Source organism: Scleropages formosus, chromosome 19 (genome assembly GCF_900964775.1).
Source record: "Scleropages formosus chromosome 19, fSclFor1.1, whole genome shotgun sequence".
Classification (NCBI taxonomy): domain Eukaryota; kingdom Metazoa; phylum Chordata; class Actinopteri; order Osteoglossiformes; family Osteoglossidae; genus Scleropages; species Scleropages formosus.
Genome location: NC_041824.1, coordinates 11,853,458 through 11,859,907, shown reverse-complemented (window position 1 = coordinate 11,859,907; position 6,450 = coordinate 11,853,458).

Sequence of the window (6,450 nt, the reverse complement as noted above, 5' to 3'; positions counted from 1 at the left end):
CCTCCCAGCAGTGTGCATTTTTATATTGATTTATTCATTTAGCGGATGCTTTTCTCCAAAGCGACATATGATACATGATCTCATAGAAAATACACTGTGTGTGAATGACTTGCATAGCAGAAAGAGAGCTACTAGACGCAGGCAATGATGTCTGTGATTAAGTACAGTTACTTTCCACCATATGAACCCATGTTCATCACACGAGTAGCTGCCTAAAATTTTATCCGCATATCCACAGTTCTTAATCACATTCCTAATTAATTATTTTTAATATTTACACAGGAGTAGCTGCGTGATTATCGTTGTTAAACCGGCGTATGAGCACGAACATTTACACACATACATGAACTTAAGAGACCATTGGAGAGGTGAGTCCTGACAAGCTGTTTTAAAACCTTTTTTACACGTTATAACACCTGGCGGTATTATTTGATATTTAATTGTAAAGAAGTTGTCACGTTTGTGTTTTACGCTGTGTTATTTATCTTACGGTGTGGTTGAGAGCATGCGTGTGACGTGAGAGGTGTAGGAGTGCGCATGCGTGAGAGCGAGTGAGGAGACTGCGAGAGGAGCTGTGTGAGCTGGAGGTGTGCGGGTGGTGTGTTAGAGTTGTTCTTAAAAGTGTTCACGTCGTTGGTTGCAGACGAAATAGCAGCCCATCTTATTAATTAGCACCTTAATAAACCCTAGACATTTTGGAATCAGCCATAGTGCGCGGTGCTGTGCTCATTCGGGTCATTACAATATACATAAACCATAATAATCAATTTGTCTGTATTACAAGTGCCAGCTTGCCAGACGCCTTCGTTTTCGGCTTTGGTGAAGAAACCTACTGAATTCCCATAAAGTTACGCACAAATAAGACTACGGACTGCGCTGCGCTCTCACGTGCATTTCCACGCCGCGCGTATGGAGACTACGGAAGAAGAGCGGATCAAATACCATTCGCCGCCAGGGGGCACTAATGACGTCATTCGAGGAGCTTTACGAGTCAGCGGGGAGCAGCGTCTCACTGCAGCTCCTCCACACACCGCGGCTTTACCGGGCAGGATGCTGTGCGCACAATATGTTGACGAGACGTAAAATGATACTAAATTATTATATTCATTTTCATTTATTCATTTGGGAGATGCTTCTTTCCAAAGCGAATCACACTGAGCACTACGTAATATTTAGCTGACACCTTTACCGGCCGGAGTAGAGGAAACCTGAAACCTCAGAAATTAATTCTCAACAGATTTTTTGCACTTCGCACAAGTTAGAAAAATGTATACGAGGGCTAGGGTTTATGCATTTAAAACATTTGTTCGTTTCACAACATTATTAGCATTCTCCAATAGCATTTATTGAAAGTTTTATCATGAATACATCCATAAATGTATGCACACTGATTCAAAACCAACCATGAAAAATCACACTTTCCCGTAGTGTTAGAAAGAAAACAGTGAACAGCCAAAAAACGAAGACATAGGCGATGCAATTTTCACAGAAATGCCCTTCCTATGGAAATATTTTGTACCAAAACTTTTGTTTTCACAGATTGAAAAGATAATCAAATTGTATTGGTAAGAATTAATAGAATTTGGTATACCACACATTTAACATTGTGGTACAATATTGTGCATCTCAAAATAAAGTGCCAGAATTTCTGGTTGTTCAAAAACATAGTTGGAAGAATCCAGGAGCTGTGATAAATGGATTTAAATGTTAAAATGCATTTTCAAACAGAAAAACTGATCACTGCAAAATGTGACTCCCTGCCACATTCACGCCCATTTGCACTTGAAAAGACTGGTCATGTGCCTTTTAATTACTATTGGACTATTAGGAAAAGTATAACTGTAAAATTAGAAACATCAGTCCACAATATTGAAAAGTTACATTTTGCTTTAAATTACCATAAAGGGCATATAAAATGACTAAATTAGGACCTTAATGTTTGTTTTAACACTTTTGTAAGAGAACATTTGTCTTAATACTGTCCTGGGTGAAACCTTTTCCAGGTAAGGAACAAATAACCAAAATTAAGTAAAATTTACCTTTATTTAAAACAATATCTGTCAACTGCTGATCATTACTCTCTTGTAAGCAAAGAATTGCAAATAATATATTGATACTGAGATAAATAATATTAACATCCTTTTGGAAGCAAAGCAGTTCAAAATTAGATATTTAATTGCAATTCTCCAGTAGCAGTTAAAAGCAAATTTGAAGTACTGCTCAGAGTAATACCTTGTGCATATTTAAAGAGTTCCAGTGTCTAACCTGCATAACTTCATTGCTCTTTCCAAACATTTAATTTACTATTAACGTTACTCACACTCAGAAGGCTATTTCTGTTTGCATCGTTCAAATTCTTTAATAGATAAAATTAGTGATTCCCTGAGTTACTGTTCAACAAGTAAACAGTACAACTTTACTTACCCTTGTTTTTACTAAAATAAAACTTAAATTCTAAGCAAAGTACTTACCCTGAATTGGTCTAGGATACATACCAGACTATATACTGTAAATGGGTAGACAAGTGTGAATTGCTTTGGAATTATTCAAATGCGAAATGAATGATAGACGGGGGTGCGGTGGTGCAGTGGGTTGGCCCTCGTCCTGCTCTGCGGTGGGTCTGGGGTTCGAGTCCTGCTTGGGGTGCCTTGCGACGGGCTGGCATCCTGTCCTGGGTGTATCCCCTCCCCCTCCGGCCTTATACCCTGTGTTGCCGGGTAGGCTCCGGTTCCCCACAACCCTGTATGGGACAAGCGGTTCTGAAAATGTGTGTGTGAATGATACACAGGTTCTTTTATTAAATATAGACTGAATTTAAGGCCACACATTTTCCCCCTAAACTGAACTGCTCAGCAACTCTTCCATGGCTCTCACTGAATGACAGCTGAAAATGGCTAATGACATACACAGGAGTCTTCTGTTGACAGTAAGGAGGTGTTGATGTTAGTTTGCAGTAAGAATAACCTAATTAATTCTGAGGAGACAAAATTAAAACATTAAATGCAAAAAATTCAAAAGTAAGAATTACACAAATGTAACAGTAAAAGAACATCTAATTCTTTACAAATGCGCATTTCAGTAAAAATACACTGTAAGCCACTGTTCCCAACAAGTACTCTGAAAAGAGCTCCCAGGTTTTGCTTAAGTGCAAGTAATGAAGTGTAAATATAATGTAATGACCCATGTTACTGAGGAGCATTTCGTTCGAGCAGGAGCAGGTGTTTATTTAAAAAAGTTGTGAATAGTGGGAATTGTCGGAAATGTAAAATAGTTGTTCGGTCACAATGGGGGCTGTAAAGGATTGTAAGTATCTGTTAGGGATTGTGTAACACTAGCCTGAAGTACAGGCCCTTGAGGAAAAAGGGGTCCTTGGACCAAGAGCATCATTCTACTTCTCTGCCTATTAAGGAAATTAGCCTTATTTCCTTAGTATATTTCCTTGGTATATACACCAGTACCTCTAGCTGTGTTTTAATAAATGTTCATCATGAATGGTTTCTGTGCATCCTTTTTTGCCCCATCTGAACCCAAAGCGGCGCATGCGACAGTAACTTAGTATTTCCCACTGCCGCCAGCACTCACAAACAGCAGACAAGACCTGTAAACACTGTGGAAGCAAGATGAATTAAAGTGGTCTGACTTTATTTAGTTCTCTTTGCATGTGTTTTACCACCATCTATTGGCTGGATGGGTAAACACAGGTTGCTTTCACTTGACAAGAGGCAGAAATTTTAGTGTGTTACAGTGAGTGAGTCAGATAAGTCAAGAAATTAGGAAATTCTTTATAGTGAATAACTGAATGAACAAACACAAAAAATGGGCAAAAAACAAATAAATAGTGTTTGAAAACTCATGTTAACAGTGCACATACAGTGTGTACCTGCACTGCCCTGACTGGAGCTGCTCCAGCTGGAGATACCACTGTGGCTGAAAGTAGACGTTCCCTTCTCCCAGTAAGAGAGGCAGTCTAAGGTATGAGATGCTGCTTAAGGGATTTACTACACAGCATTTTATGGGACAGATTTCATTTCAACCAGAACACCAAGAACAATGACTAATATTGCCTGTTAGAAAAGCCAGTAGACCATTACACTGTATGTAGGTTTCCAGTACTTGGTGGAAATTGGCACTTAGAATTAGAATTTATTAATTTGCAGAGCAATGGCTACCAATAAATAAATCTGCTGTGGGGAAAATCTGCAACCTTTTAGTTCCTCATTTAAATCCACACAAGCTAGAGATGAGTAAAACAGGAGTCATTATAATATCTGAAACCATCAAATTACCAGCAGTGTTTAAAACACCTAGGAAAAATGCTAAGGCAAATTTTCATCAGACATCAAGAACCTGCTGCCTTATGTTGCTTGGAAATTTGTACTTAATTGTACCTATCAAGTGCACGGTTATTGCAAAAATAGCACACATAGACCCATGAAAGAACTTTTAATGGTATAAAACCCTGATGCTATGGGTCAAAATGTTGCAGTTTGATTGCTAAATCAGATCAAAACAGTATTAATATTTAATGTAGTTAAGATATTACTTTTGTTGTCTTACACGGTGGTTTTTGATGTAGAACTGTCAAAAACAATGGTTGTCAGCTGAAAGCATTCTGTTTGAAATCTGCATGCTAAACATTTAACTCCAGAGTGGTTAAAGTTTGCAGTCTGAAGTTCCCTAGTTCACACTCTGCTCCTGCTTCAGGAACAATGAACCAGGAACTCACTATGAATTTCCTGAGTAAAGATACTCAGCTGTATAAATGAGCACATAATTGCAAGTTGCTTTCAATAAAGGTATCAGCTAAATAACTAATAAAGTTGTCGATTTTTACCATACAGTGACATAAAATAGTAATTACGAAACTAATCCACTAATTTACACCCAAACATAATTTTTTAGCTTTCGCCCTGTGTGGCATCCTGAAAAAACAAGACTGCTGCATCCTGCCAAAAACGAAGAGTTTAAACCCAGGCCTTTCTTCTTGCTTTGATTTTGTTTGTTTTTTGCCGGATTTGTGGTTGGAAAGTAATTATTACCCAGTAAACCATAATTGCTTCCTTGCTTCACCATCAAGCAATTTTAATTTTTAAATTAAGATTTCAAAACAAGGACAGTTGGTAGCGTAGTGGTTAGGGCTGCTGCTTTTGGACTCAAAGGTTGCAGGTTTGAGTCTAATCTTCACATGTAGTTGCTCTGAGCAAGATGCTTACCCTGAAATTGCTCCAGTAAAGTTACCCTACTGTACAAACAGGTAAATAGTTATAGGTAGATTAACATTGTAAATTGCTTTGGAGAAAAGCATCAGTTAAATGAATAAATGTAGTGTTAAGTAAAAAATGTAGTTGTTTTGATTTGGTCATTGTACACATTTCCCACTTTTATGCTTTATAAAGACACGTATACATTGCTTCAGCAACTGCTAAGCACAATTATAACCTAGCATAATTATTTCATGTACAGTTATGACCTAGCAATAGACTACATTATAATCTCAATAATTTATTTGCAACAGTGTTGTTTTTTGGAAATGCAGTGCAGGGGTGTGGTTGTGGCTGACCATACCACAAATGACATTTTTCACAACTGTGGGCAAAATAACTTCAGCCTTATGGTCTAGTGACCTGTCCTGTGATGAATGAGGGTATCTCATATTTAAATGCAAATAAACACAAGGTTTTAGACTAAGAGCTGTGTGAAATACAGTATATATGAATGAAGAATGAAGCATGTGGGGCTGGGGGTGGATCACTTTTACAGACCAGAGATTATTTCCTACAGGCATGACCAAGATCTTCCAAAAAGTTTAATTTGCACCCAGCTCACTTCTGACTTTTTGTGTCCAGCATGAAACTTTTAAAATGGCAAATGTCTGCTATCATCTCTAAAGAGCCCAATTTACTCTGTGTACATAAGATATGAAATCGGTTTTAGTATTAATTCTCAGCAACTGCTGCTAATGTACTTTAGTTCATATTATTTTTGATCATTTTCCTCCGGAGTGACATGGATCATGAAAAAGTATATTGTGGAAGAGTGAGGAATGTGCTCTATCCACAATAGCAGGTTTTATAGGGGGAAAAACAAAGCAAAAGAGTGACTACGCTCCTGCCCTCTCTCTCTAACCGCAGGCCACGACAGGGTATGGGATGCTGGGTAATGGCCCAACATAAACCAAATCTCAACATAAACCAACAAGCGTGTGTGCCTATGCTGCCTTCCTGTTATTTCAAGCTGCCTGATCCCCACCACCGCCCCTTGAGCGCAGACCCCCCCATGCACACACACACCCACCTCCGGCAGTAATGAGAAGCAGAGGGAGGGCCAGACGAGCCACACAGTGGGAGGATTGTCTGCTCCAGGAACTGTGGCCGTGGCGGTAGCGGCAGTGGCGGCTCCGACTCGAGGGGGTGGGGGCCAGTCTCCCTCACTCTCTCCACCTCTCTCTCT